At 39.9% G+C, this 15333-nt stretch overlaps 1 protein-coding gene across 2 annotated transcripts in view; it reads left to right on the plus strand.

Moving 5' to 3' along the window:
* Nucleotides 1-15333, plus strand: part of LOC122815107 (epsin-3-like) — a 544822-nt gene that overhangs the window by 362497 nt on the left and 166992 nt on the right. The gene's annotated exons all lie outside the window — the stretch shown is intronic.

Here is a 15333-nt window from a genome sequence, read left to right on the forward strand (position 1 = left end):
GAATTTTCCTCCAGAATTTTACATCACAATCACAGACATATTCATCTTTGTTCAGAGGGGAAAACACTAATTCGCCATTTAAAAGCTAAATACAAATGCTGTTACTTTTGTGATAATGCAGGTAGTGATGAAAACGGTGGGGTTAGTAAAACGAATGATGATAAAGATCATTCCTTTGTAACAATTGATACAGCAGATATTATAGAATTAGAAGTTGAAGATTGTTCAGATTTGGTCAGAAAAGATATATTTGTAATTGGAGATTCAATTATTAGAAGAACTGATACTTGTATTTGCAGAGAAGATGATGAACATTTAATAGTGTTATGTTTGCCAGGAGCAAAAATAGAGGATAGGAGATGGACATTGGAACACCTTCAAGTAAAGAAATACATATCTGTTTTTATTCATGTCAGTACGAATATCTCATCCATAAGGACATTCTGACTGTTAGTAGACAACTTAACACCCCTCTTAGATAGCATAACTTGTACAGATGTTAGGACATATTTTTCACAAATTACATCTAGAAAGGAGAGTCAGGTCACTGTGAATGAAAATATATATTTTTTGGTAAATACCTACATGAAAACATGTTCTGTTTTAAAAAAAATAGAAATGTATAGAGTATCCAAGCCTAGTTTTGGGCACGTGCTAAGACAGGATGGCATGCACTTGTCCAGGTCAGGGAAGGGAATTTTTGCAGCAGATGTTTTCCAATAATTGACACAAGGCAGGATTTTTGCCAGGGTAAAAATTTAACAGTTCAACAATGGCAGCATTTGATGCATCTCTGATGGTTATTAATGCTAGGAGCATTAATAAAAGTTTTATTGTAAAATTTGCTATGATCCCACAAGATTGATGTTTCTAAAACATGGTTAAAGAACAATGACTGGAAGCTAGTTTTGTAAGGGTATAAGGGCTTTTACTGTAACACACATTATAACAGAAAATCAGGTAGAGGTGATATGATGGGGATTAATGATAGCTCTGAGACCTTACATGTTCAATGATAATGCCAGTACTACAGATGGGACTTCCAGGATGGCTGCACATTGAGTAACAGCTTAAATCAGTCTCTCCCAGTCTGAAAACAGAAACTTGAGCAAGCCAGTGTACCTAGATTTCTGGATAAATTTCAGTAACTGACTAGTGCGTGCACTGCCTAGATACCAGGAAAAAAGAAAAATATAAAGGACCTGGAGGAAAATCGACTACAAAAGTTGAGAAAAAAAATGCAGACTGGGAAAAGGACTGCAGTTCAGGAAGAAGCAGTGCAAGCTACGGACATGACTTCCAGTAACCTAGAGGAAAGTATAAAGCAGCTGCACACAGACCTGGTTAAAATAAACAAAATACTGATGGGAGTATACCAACACAAACAATAAAAAGCTGGAAATAAATGAAGAAGCTTTGAGCAGATATTCAGATAAGGTGACAGAACTGGAAAACTCACAGGCTGAAATGAAGAAAATGCTGGCTGAATACTGAGACTGCACAAGAAGAGATGTTTAAAAAAATAATAGAATTAGAGGACAGAGCACGTAGGGAAGACCTTACATTTTCTGCTGTACCACAGAAGCTGGAAGGAACGTACTGTATTCATTTTATGAAAGTACAAATAAACAACTGGACTGGTATTCCACAAAAAGAATTGTTAATTGAAAGGGCACATTGTGTGTATGCTGCAAACCTGCGTATGAGAAAACAACCTAGACCTTTACTAGTAAAAATGCAATTTTACCACCAGGAGGAGTTGATTCTGACAAACTATGGCAGAAGGACAAAGTACTAAATGTGGGAAACAGCAGAGTGCTTGTAGAGAATGACCACTCATTGCACACCAGGCAGAAAAGGAATACATTTATTCTGTTATATAGGAAATGCTGAAAAGCAGGTATGAGATTCAAACTGCTGTATCCAGCTATCCTCAATATTTTTCCCTGGTGGAACAAAAACATTTTTTTATTAAGTGCATGCTAAGGAAGAAATATAAATGTTTGTCCAACAAAAAGTGAGCTGAGAAAGAGGAGATTCTGCTTCTTGTTCTTCTGGTAATAAAGGCCACAGAACCACTGTGCCAGTGAAACCTTTTCCAGTGTCTCAACAGAAAATGAAAAAGAGAGAAAAGCACAGAAGTTGACTAGAAGAATAGCGAGTCACTGGAGATGAAGCAGAGACAGAGTTTGGGAGATGAACAGGAGTCGAACAGAGGAATCTGGAAATATTGTACTTTCTTGTACTTTGTTAAACTTGAAGGGGACTCTAAAACATAGGCCTTACTTCATGTCATTAATGTTTGGAGACTAAAATCAGTAACCTGGCAATTGACAAATGTGGGATTACAAAGCAGTAATTATATTTGTGAAATAGGACAGAACAAGAAAGTCTGGAAATATTGGACTTGTTTAGATGTTGTTAAACTTGTAGGGGACTCTAAGACATATGCTCGACTTCATGTGATTAATGTTTGGAAAAATACTCAGGAGAGAGGAAGAGGAGGAAGAGAGTTAACCAGGTAAAACAAATTTTTTTCTTAACAGTATTACTTAAGTGGTGTATGATCTTCTCTGCACGTAATAAAGTAATTTCTTTTCAATTATTTTTGTGTCATGGGGTACTAATGTAAATAGGTGTTTATGTTTATTCTTTTTTTTTTCTCCCTTCTCTCTTTCTCCTTGTTTATTTCTAAGAAATGTAGGCTCTGCAATGTAGAAATAAATGAGAGAGATCTGCTTAAAAGAGCATGACAAAAGAAAAATTAGTGTTCTTTTTCTCATTCTTGCATAGGGGGACGACTGCGTTAGCTTTATATAAAGTAAATGAAAAAGAATATTGATTATTATAAGGTCTTTTTTTCTAGTAAACCGTCCTGTATCCCATTCTCATGTCACTAGCAGACAATCTGATGAAGGGGAAATGGCTTAGAAAAGTTTTTTGAAAGCATTCAAGTGTTTCCCAGCTGGGAGGGCTGTAAAGATAAGGCAAAACCAGACAGCACTTAATAGAATCGCAGGTTCTACCATGCATCTTAGCATGGATACGTTTTCTTTCTTTTTAGCTTGAGTGTGTGTGTGTGGCTGTCAGTTAGGAACTTATGTTCCTATTAAGGGGGTAAAACTGAAGATGTACATAGTTTTGTGTGTTAAGTTAGTAGGTTTTAGGGGGAGATTGTGTGTGTGTGTGTGTTTTTTTTTTTTTTTTGAGGGTTTGCAATAAAACAAAAAATTCTGCAAGATGTGACGTTAGCTGAAATGGAGATGACAAGAAATTCTAAACCTACCACCCTAGAAAACAAAAATGGGAAGAAATTGAGGGTAATGCTGCTCAATGCCAGAAGTCTAAATCTCAAAAGTATGGAGAACATCGATGTCTGTGCTGTAACTGAATGTATCCATATTCATAAAGGATACCACACCTCCAGGTTGGTGTCTCAAAACCAGGAACACCACCACAGCCTCCTGAACTGGAGAGGGTAATGTATCTCCAAACAACACCATATATTGGGGTGACTTCAACTACCGAATATAGACTGGGAACATTACTCAAGCCCTAACTTTCTAGCCAGATCTGATCATAAACTAATCTCACTGAAAAAAAGACCATAGTGAAGAACTTCTAAAGCAAACTTCACACTACTATGGATCAGGCAATCCCAAATAAAACCAAGACTCTTGACCCCAGCCATTAACAAACTTTACAATAAGAGGAGAAAGCTATTACATGATAGAACAAAATCCATAAAAGCACTCATAAAATCAACTAAGGCCAATTTGAGAGAAAAATTGCCATGGATTCAAAGGACAATCATAAGGCCTTTTTCAGCTATGTTAGGAACCTGGGTGGAAACTCTCAGAATTAGTCAAAATGATACAAAAATCACTGAACCCACAGACATTGCCAACATACTAAAGGAGAGATAACTATCCCAAAAGCTGCTCTCTAAAAGCTAAAACACAGCATCAATGGGCAACTGTGGTCCCACTCCACAAAGGTGGCGCTCTACGGACCCTGAACAAGTCTAGTCTGCAAAGCTATGGAGAGGATCATAATGGAGCCTATAAACAAAGATATAAGATCATGCTTTTGAACTTGGTCGACTTCTTGAAAATAGTCACCAAGGCCATTGATGAGGAAAGGCAGTCCATACAGGCCAACATGGGGGCTGACAAAGTTTGCAGATGACTGCAAACTGAAGCCATATAGTGGAAATGCATCGGACACTGATATCCTTCGACACTACATTGCTAAAGTGGTTAGAAAGACCTTCTACATTGCCCACCTGATCATGAAGGGATTCACATCCAGATCTAGTGAGGTCATTGTTCACCACTGCTGACTCTGTTCAAGAGAAATCTAGACCTGTGGATGGGAGATCGTAGGTTTACTCACTGCTGGACAGAGCACAACAAACTAATGGGCACAGAACCTATGAACCTATGAACCTATGAACAGTTGTATAAAGGATTAACCTGTCAAACAATGAATGTATGTAACACAAAAGCTGGAAATAGACAACAAAAAGCTGTTATACGTAAAAGGTGGGAATAATAATCCCTCAAGAATATGATTCTATCTATAATGTCTTTAAACATTAATGGTTTCACAGATGAATCCAAAAAAGGAAGCAGTAGTGAGCTATATAAAAAAATGTAGAGTGCAAATAGTTATGCTACAGGAGGCACACTTGGAAAGAACTGAATATGTGACTATGATAAAAGTTTATCAGTATGCTTTTTCAGCAGAATACCTGGGGCAATATTACTTGAAAGAGGAGCTCCTATAGTAAAAGAAGAGGAAAAAAGGCAGACTATAATGGTATATTTGTAGTACCAAGGGGCTACTGGCAAGGGAAGAGGACTACAGTGGAATGTGCTTATATTCCTCAGAAAACTGCTATAATAGAGCTAAAGAAAATTCTGGGAGAAGAAATCAGCTTTCAGCAAAGAATATTACTTGTAGGTGGGGACTGGAATTTGATTTTCAACAGTGAAGATGTGTCTGGGGGGCCTAGAAAGGGAAATAAAACAAAGGAGGGTAGATTTTTAAAGACATTTATGAAAATATTTGACATGGAAGATGTGAATTCAGTGCTAGGAATTCAGAGTGAATGTATGTATTATTCTCCAATATACAATAACTGAGCAAGGCTAGACATAATTTACATTACACAGGAACTTGCATTTAATTGAAGGTCTTTATATGCGTCCGATAACTATTTCAGCTCATACACCAATAAGAACTAAGCACAGGGCAATGAAATAAAAATGAGATACTGGCGCCACCTATCTGTTGAAAAGAGAGGAATTTGAGGAATGCATAGTAGAAATTATTCAGGAGCTGATAGAGAAGATAGAAACTTCTGAAAATATAGCTAAGGACTGGGAAGGGATAAATTAAAAATGGAATTTAAAAGCAGGATAGAAATGAAAGAAAAGGAGATATGGTTAAGAAGTAATAAGAATTATTTAGAGGGACTGACAAATAATGGACTTGCCAATGTCATTATCCCCTGTAAACACTCTCCTATAACCTTCTACTTCTCTCTTCCTTCCCTTCAATAAACAAACTTACTACTTTATCTTCTCCTCTTGGTACATCACTGTACAAATATAACAAGTAAAACATTTTAGTTATGTAACTATTGCACTGTTATGTATATAATGTGTAATTATGAATGTATTTCACTTGCCACAGTTTAATGTATGACACTGTAATGCAATAATGTGTGGTACTGATGAATGTAATGTGTGGCACTGTAATGCAGTAATCTGTGGTACTGATGAATGTATTTCTATATGTATTCAATATGTAAAATTTCTATTTTCTGTTGGAGCTTTTCTCCTCGGGCCTCCACTGAAAATGGGCATTTGTAGCCCAGTCTGACAAACCCGGTCAACAAATATAAAATAAATAAAGTATTGCAAAATAGGGGGACTCTCACAGAACAAGAACAGGAGCAACTGCAGAATGCTAAACAGAAAATAAGGGATTATCTCAATAATGTGCATAAGTTTAGAAAGATTGCTAGGCAACTGTTTTGATAATAAATTGAGAGCACAAAAACTTTTAGCACAATGACTCTGACAACAAAGCAGATAAGGTTGTCACCAAGCTTAGGGAGCCTATTGCTAGGAAAATAACTAGGAATCCAGTAGAAGTATTGTTTGTATAACCGTTTTGAAGTTCAAATAGTGCTCAATTTCACTTACCTTATATTTTGTTGTATGTATATCCATACGTGTTATGTAGCTTAGAAGATTTTTTTCCTTACTCTTAAGCTAAAATGTAATACACTAGTAAAATTTGCTAAATCTTAGTAATGTACTTATGTTACTGTGATTCTGTTCTGAAGTGTGGAGCTTCTCCCCGGGCCTCCACTGAAAATGGACATATATCCAGTTGGACTAGCCCGGTCAACAAATGTAAAATAAAATAAAGTATTAGAAATATTTTGGAAATTCTATAAAAGTCTGTATAAATCAGGGAAATCAAGAAAAGGTACAAATAGAAATGTTAATGGAAGAATTAAATATGCCAAGGCCAGAGGGCAAGGAGGCTGTGGGGAAAGGTTTTTATTAATGAAATTTTGTAATTTTTGCTGGACATATAATATAACAGTTTATTTCAAACATTAAGGTGTTTATCAACTTATAAACCCATTTAAAGAGTAAACATTTTTAATTATAAAAATGTTTGTTGTAATTTCATGATGCATATTTAATGGAATTCATAATATAATATAAGATAAATTATATGATATATATATATATATATATATATATTTAAAAAATTTTCTTAATGTTTAATTAGAAAATAATTTAATAATTTAGTATAAAATAGTACAAAAAAACAGCAAAAAACAATGTATTTAGTAGAATTTGGGACACATGGGTTCAGGTTCTTTTTTATTCACAAATTGGTTGTTAGATTGATTGATTAAGCAATTAAGTATGTAAATTTGGTATTGAAGTGATATAAAAGGTATGGTGTTATGCATCACAAATGTATTCCTTGAGAAGGCGAAGGCCGAGGTACCAGAATGAATTAAAAGCAGATTTTTGCACCACCAACTGCTTGTGTTGCGTTCCAGTGTGTTTTACTTTTGAACTTTCCAGTATTGTGTATTTTCTAAGAAGGTAATATTGGGTAAGTTATTTCAGAACTGGAAAGGTTAGGAGTTAGAATCTTATATCAGCATTCATATGTTGAAAATAGATCTATTACCACCTGTAACATGATGTGTTATTTCAATATAATAGCTATGAGTGAAACATTGATGTTCTTCGTGTTTCACTGTTGCAGTCATCACATTTGGGTTATCCCTGCCAGGGTAGCCCTCAGCCGGCCCGAATACCAGAGGCTTAGTATTTCTGCATCAGTTGCTGTCGCTTCAGGTCTGACATCTGGTCGTCAGTATTATAAAGTAAGGCAGCCAGTGCCATTAAGTCAGTCTTTCTTGCTGTGGATCCCGAACCAGAAGCAGTTTGCATGAGTGCCGGTCAGCCGCTACCTGAGTTTTGTCTACCGAACTGAAGCTGAAGTCTTGTAAAGGTAAGTACCCCATTGGGGATCCTTTTTTCTTGCACTAACCGATGTTAGAAAAAGTTAACAATTGTCTCGCCTGTGGAAAGCAAATACCACACAAAGACTTTCATTCTTATTGCTTCACTTGTTTTAGGCCCAGACCACGACGTCCCCTGCTGTCACTTCTGTGCTTTGTTCAAAGCCAGAACTATCCATCATTGGGCCCTTATTGTAGCTAGATATTTTTGCTTACAGTCCTCAAACTCTGATATGGCTTCAGTAAGCTATCTGACAGCAGATTTTCTGAAAAAACGTAAAGATAAACACAGAGACAGACCACACAGGCCGCTACCGAGACTCTTTCAGATATGCCATAAAACTCTTCTTTGACTAAGGATCCTGCGGTCGTCTCTACCTTGGATGGATCCAGAGCCACTGAGCAGGAACCAGCTTCTGAGGAAGCCTTTCGCACTACCGATTCTTGACACAAACCATCGTCTTCTTTCACAACTACCTTTTCTTTTACTTTTTTTTTTTTTTTTTTTTTTTACTTTTTCTTTTGAAAACGTTTTGAAAACGACTGAGATTCTTAGGCCCAGGGTACGAACCACATGCAAGAAACAGACGACCCAATCTCAGGCACCAGCTTCCTTGCCTTAGTTTCAAATGCTCAGAATGGCAGAAGACCTTATCATGCTGATCGGGGGAAGACAAGCTATCCCCTCCAAAAGGAAAAGAGATCTGTTCCCTGTAGTTTTGTCTGAACAAGAGTCAGTTGACCGATACAGCTGAATATGAAGACATGCAACCCCTCTCTACTTATGTGGATTCTGATGCAGAGGATTCCATCCCTTTGGCCTCTCCCCCAGAAGATTTTTCCTTTGTGGAAACCCTTTGTACCTTAATGGAGCATTTCCAATGGGAGAGTCAGGACTAACCTCAGTCTTAAAAGAGACTCTGTAAATTCTTAAGATTTTCCACAGCACAGACCCTTGGCCATCCCCCCAGTCTTGCATGTTGTGGATGATGTTTTCCTGGAATTCAGCTCGACTCCTGACACCCTCCCTCCTGCACCCAGAAAACCAGACGGGTACTACAGAGTCCCTGACTCGCATAAATTCCTTTTTAAAAATCCTACTGCTGACCCTGAGGTAATTTCTCAAGGGCCTAAAGGGATTAAAGCAATCTCTGCTAAGAATCCCACCCCCTCAGATAGAGACTCCCAAGCACTAGACAGATGGGATAAAAAAAAGTATACACCTCAGCTACTCTTGCTATCAGGGCACTAAATTGTTAGTTCCATATGCTAAATTTCAGCAACATACCCTGGAACTCCTCAAACAAAAACTGTCTTCCTTTTCTGCTTGTGCAGATCTAAAGAGTTGCAAGAGTTAATGCACTCTGCAAGTCAAATAACTAAACACACCTTGCACTGTGGTTTTGACGCCCTAGAAGCGTCATGCAGGGCAGCAGTCACCAGATCTGTCATTAGAAGCCATACCTGGCTTAAGGAACCGCCCTTGCTAGACCATGTCAAATCTAAATTGTCAGATGCCCCCTTGCACAAAGACAACTTATTTGGCGCTAAGGCAGAAAAGGTCTTAAAAAAGATGGAAGAAAAAGCAAAATCTATGCAGACAGTTAAGGATTTCCTACAGGTCCAGCCACCCAGGTTTAGCAGGCATTGTCCCACCAAGCACTGGTCCCTTCCTGCTCCCACTAAGCCAGTTCAGCCCAGACCCCAGGGAACCAGACCCCCCAGACAGCAGCCACAGGGAATACAGAGATCTAAGCAGTGAACTACCCTCCACTTCAAAACCAGGGAGTTCTAAGCCACACCCTTCCAACCCCAAAAGGGATCCCAAAATTCAAAATGCTCACCCTCCAGCAGCTGCTACCCATGTTCTCCAAGGATGCTTGGCTAGCCACCCTAGATCTAAAAGAGGCTTACCTCCACATTCCTATCAGGGAATCATGCAGGAAATCTCTGTTTCAGAGCAGGATCTCAGCACTTTCAGTTTTCTGCGCTTCCCTTTATCTTATCTACTGCTCCCAGAGTTTTCACAAAATGTCTGGCTCTGGCCAATGCCTTTTGCAGACAAATGAATATCCAGATTTATCCATACTTGGACAACTGCCTTATCCATTCAGACAGCCAGGAAAAGCTCCTCAAACACCTGGCATTTGTAAAGTCCCTACTAACCTCCCTAGGGTACACAATCAACGAAAAGAAATCCAGACAGGTGCCCACCCAAAGGATTATATTCCTGAGAGCAAGCCTGGACACAGCATCCCAGATGGCATTCCTTACACCAGAAAAGCAAATTTTCCTGGCAGCCTACCTCTACCAACTAGCCACCAGACCCCAGCTTTCTGCAAGGAAAACCCTGCAACCTCTGGAGTTCATGGTATCTTGCAATACTACTCATTTCATATGCCAGACTGCATTTGAGGAAACTTCAATGGTCCCTAAAAGGCTTTTGGTGTAAACACTCTCAAGACCTGGAGACTCTTTTATACATATAATTCCGTGCCTCAGAAAAAAATTTTCTTTGGTTGGCAACAACATGCTCCCACAACAAGGGACTACCTTTCTCACCACCCCACGCCACCCAGACCCTCACCACAGATGCATCAGACTATGCCTGGGGTGCACGCCTGGATGGCAGGTGCATACAGGGCCAATGGAGACCACAGCAAATCCCTCTGCACATCAACCAAAAAGAGATGATGACTGTTCAGCATGACTTGATAGCTTTCAAGCCCCTTCTCTACCCAGGGGCTCTCCTGATCAAAACAGACAACACCACTGTAATGTGGTATATCAACAAGCAGGGAGGGATTCACTCCTACCCTCTATGCAGGCTGGCTATGACCCTTTGGCACACAGCCTCTGCCATGCAACTCCACCTGTTAGCACAATTCCTACCAGGTTCTCTCAACTCTCTGGTAGACCAATTAACCAGAAATCTCCTGGACCCACACGAGTGGCAGCTCGGCAGAAGAACTTTCACCCTAATAACTCAGAAAGGGGCACCCCAAAGGTTGACCTCTTTGCCTCCCACACCAACCATCAGCTCAGCAAATTCTGCACCAGGGAGCATCACTGCATGGCTTGAAAAATGGATGACCTGTCCTTCCCCTGGGTCAATCTATTGGTTTATGCCTTTCCTCCACTACCTCTCATCTCCAGGGTACTGCTCAAAATAAAGGAGGACAAGCCAAGGACAATTCGTATAGCTGCAGACTGGCCTCACCACCACTGGTAACCCTTTGCTGCGCAGCCTGTCTCCACTGCCACCATGGCATCTTCCTCAGATTCCAAACCTTCTGACCCAAAGGAAAGGGGAATTCATGCATCCCCAATTGCAGACTCTCAATTTGGCAGCTTGGCTTATTCCCTAACCCCCTATCAATCTGCCAACCTCAGTAGTCAGGTTCTAGATATTATACGTGAGACCAGACACCCTAGCACTAGAAAGTCTTATGCTGATAAATGAAAAAGGTTCTGCACCTGAATTCAGGCTAAGGGAGCCGATAACGGCACAGCCCTCCCTCCTACTCATCCTGGATTACTTAGCTGACCTGCTACACAGTGGCCTCTCTTTTTCCTCTGTTAAAATTCATGCTTCTGCTATCTCTGCTCATTTTCCCACTGAGCAGCCCCTTTTCTCACACCCTTTGATTAAACTGTCCCTGAGAGGGGCTAGCAACTTGAAGCCACCCAGAAGAGCACCAACCCCAGCTTGGGACCTTAATTTTGTGTTGGAAAGGCTCACCCTGCCCCCTGTTCGAACCAGCTTCTTCTGCAGAGCTAAAATTTCTCTCTTGGAAGACAGCTTTCCTTCTGGTCATCACTTCAGCCAGAAGGGTCTCCGAGCTGCAAACACTCATGACTGTGGAACCCTTCATCATCTTCCATGCTGACAGGGTATCCCTCAGGACTATAACCCATTCTTCTTGCCCAAGGTGGTGTTCAGTGTGGCTCTCAACCAATCCATTCATTTGCCTACATTTTTTCCTAATCTCCAGAACATGGGGGAAAGGATCCTGCACTCTCTAGACATGCACAGACAGCTCAAATTCTATCTAGACAGGACTAAATCATTCAGAAAGTCTGATCAATTGCTGGTTAGCTTTGCTACAGGGCCAGAAGGCAAAGCCATCTCCAAACAAACCAATTCCAAATGGCTAGCACACTGCATCCATTTCTGCTACAAACAACATGGAAAGCCTCCCCCAAGGGGGATTAGGACTCACTCCACCAGAGCAGCCTCCACCTCTGCAGCTTTCCACAGAGGAGTCCCCACTAGGAACATCCTGGAGGCTGCCACCTGGACATCTGTTCACACTTTTACCAAACATTACCACCTGCCTCTCTTCTCCAACTCCAGGGCAGGGTTTGCCTCTGCAGTATTGAAGGCATCCTAGCCAGCTCCTAGTTTCCTTGACTGCCCCCACCCATTTTCTCAGCTTTGGTAATCAACCCAAATGTGATAACTGCAACAGTGAAACACGAAGAACATAATACAGTTGTGTACACTTTAACATTGCTCAAGTGTATTCACTGTTGCAGTCCTAGTTTCCCTCCCTCCATCCCCGAGTGGTGCAGCGAGCAACGCACGGCAAGAGAGGGGTTCGTTCACTCTTCTACGGCTGGGGGGCCTTCTCTGTGTGAGTTTGCATGTTCTGTGTGTGTGGGTTTTTTCCCGGGGTACTCGGTTTCCTCCCCACATTCCAAAGACAAGCATCTGCGCGTTCCTCGGCCTCCGCTGAAAACAGGTTCTGTGGAACCTAGTCGGACATTCCCGGTCAACAAATGTTAAATAAAATAAAAAAAATCCCCCTTTTTTTCTTCTCTTTGCTTGCAAGGGACATATTGGTATTTACTTTCTACTGGTGGGGTTCTTCCCACCAGAACCTGGCTCCTACTTGGGGACTCCTGACAGGTTAGGGCAAGAAAAACTGATGTAATGGCGTTCGGCTGCCTTACTTTATACTACTGATGACTTGACGTCAGACCTGAAGCGACCACAACCGACGCAGAAATACTAAGCCTCTGGTATTCGGGCCGGCCTAGGGCTACTGTGTCAGGGATAACCCAAATGTGATGACTGCAACTGTGAATACACTCTAACATCTACATTTATGGTAAGTGTACACAACTGTACTTTCTATGATGTAATTTATATAGATTTGACAGGGTCTTAACACAAAACACTGATCAGTAAATTAGGACAATTGGGTATTGATGTACTCTTGATAAGATAGATGACTGCATGGCTTACAAATAGGACGTGGCAAAATATCCTACATCAGCTGGACAAGTGAAATTCGAGTTTACAGTCTAGGCATCTCACAGGGCTCTGTCCTAGGCCCATACCTGTTTAGATTGTAGCTTCTATCTTTTTCATCTGAGGTGTAGCACAGTCTGTATGCTGATGACTTGAAAATGGGTAAGCTGATTACATGCGTTACAGATGGGGCTTGTCTGCAAAAGTATTTTAATAAATTGACCATTTGGGCACAGAAGAGTAATTTGCATATACATCAAAAATGCATGTGAAATTTGGGAGACATAAACTGAAAGGTCATTATTTAATACAGCACACAATGATTGAAACTGTAGAATCTTTTAAGGACCTTGGGTATATTGATTAATCCAACTTTGGGTTTGTCTAATCATATCAACCAATTGGTTAATGATAGTTGTAGAACTGTAGGCTGTATACAAATATTAAAGTCTAGGAAATCAAAAATTATGAAATCATTTAGTTATATCAGACCCAAGCTTGAATATGGAGTAGCAACATGGAAACCCTATAAGAAAACAAGCATGAGTAAACCAGAAAGAGTACAGCAGAAATATACCAAGGGCATCCATGAATGTGAAAATTTGTTATTATGAAAGACTGAAATATCTGAGCTTGTACAGTGCCTCATATAGATATTTAAGAGGAGACCTTACTCGAGGTGTACAGGGCATTTAGGGACAACAATCTCTGGGAATGTTTGGGTTTATTAAACAGTAGTAGAGGATCATTAACTGCGGTGGTGGTGCTGCGGTAGCATTGTCGCCTCACAGTCAGACGTTGCCCGTTCGATTCTCAGTTAGAGCATCTTCTGTGTGACGACATGCATGAATGGGCATTCCTTCATTGAAGGTTGTGCGTTAGGCCTGGCAAGCCAGCACTTAAAACTCTAGTGCCAATCATTAGCGGACCGGAGTTCCGCTGTGGGGACCCCTAACTGGGAAAAGCCGAAAGACGCAAACAAAACAGTAGTAGAGGATCATCAGACAACATATGTAGATTCCATAGGAATGAGAATTGTAACAAATTATATTAAAGCAAGCACTAGATGAGATATTTTTAAGAGGAGCCTGGACACTTATTATGGGAGAAATTGTTTTGGTATATTGGCAGGCTAGAAAGACATTAATAACCATGACTGAAATATTTGTATATAGATGTTTGTGTGTATATACATACATACATACACACACACATACCTGACACCACTCGCATCTCAACATAGATTCAAACATACAGCCACATGTACACAAATGCAGACAGATACCCCAACACTACGTATCCGCTAAACTTCCCAACACTTACCTTTAACACAATCTGGATTTTTGGAGTGTTAATTGTTGGATCTGTTGGTAAAGGTTTATACTGCGAATTGCTCAGGTGCATTAAGCACTTACCACAGGCATTTCCAGGGGGATTGCTCATGGCTAATTACCATATGGTATTCCCCCAGAATTATTCATTAGCATTTGCATTAGGCCAGAGAGGCACCATGGTATGGAACATCTTTGAGGTAAGCACTGTGGTAAGGCTACCTGAATATTGGAAATCGATACCGCCACTGGTTGTAACCTTTCTGTGTCCCAGCCATGCTTCATCTAATGTATATATTTCAAAAAGAATGAATGTTTCATAATGTATAGTAATGTTGTGATAAATGTACAATCATAAGTCCTAGAAGTAAATGACATCTTTTCAGCTAGTTACATGGTGTTCAAATCACAATGTTTTATTTAAAGTCAGTTTTTTTTTTTTTATAGTTACAGGTCATACCAGAAAGATTACTTGCCGTTTAGGTTGTTCTTTATCGTGGAAATTGCATTTGTCAATAAAAAAGCAAATGTATATGAAACTCAACTATTGTTAAGTGTTCTTCTCCATGAATATTCATGGTAACATCAATAGTCCAATCTTTTAATTCTAATGTCTCTCCTTACTGGGGGATGGCTTAAATTGCAATTTCCTACTGTTTGTCTGATTTTAGTGAGCTGCCTATTCTTACTGACATTTATATCCACCAATGGTAACACATCCTTGAAAAATACAAATATATTCATTCACAAAAGTCTAATTTCCAACATCCTTCTGTCATAATCAAACATCATCCCATAACCATTTCTGTCTTGGTTTGTCATACAAGAGCAGAACTTCTTTTCCATTCAAGTCCTTTTGTTCCCCTCATTCTTCTTCCACCACTACTGAGTTGGAAGCGTCACCTGGATTTATAGATCTCCTCTTTTCAGTCTCTGCTGTCATCTAAAATGAATGAAATGACAATCCTTTAACATAGAAATTGTCTCTTTCAGCATGTACAAATGTCAACATGCCCCTCGACTGGAAAAAAAGTTCAGCGCAGCTGGCAAGGTTGATATACATTTCATATTGTTTCACATACACTTTAATTAGCACCCATAAACTGCAGTCCCTGTTAAAGTTTCATCTGAGTTGTCATTATCCACAGGCACCACTAGTCCTGCTATCATAAATTTCC

Source organism: Protopterus annectens, chromosome 11.part0 (assembly GCF_019279795.1).
Source record: "Protopterus annectens isolate FY-2018-M chromosome 11.part0, PAN1.0, whole genome shotgun sequence".
Taxonomy (NCBI): domain Eukaryota; kingdom Metazoa; phylum Chordata; order Ceratodontiformes; family Protopteridae; genus Protopterus; species Protopterus annectens.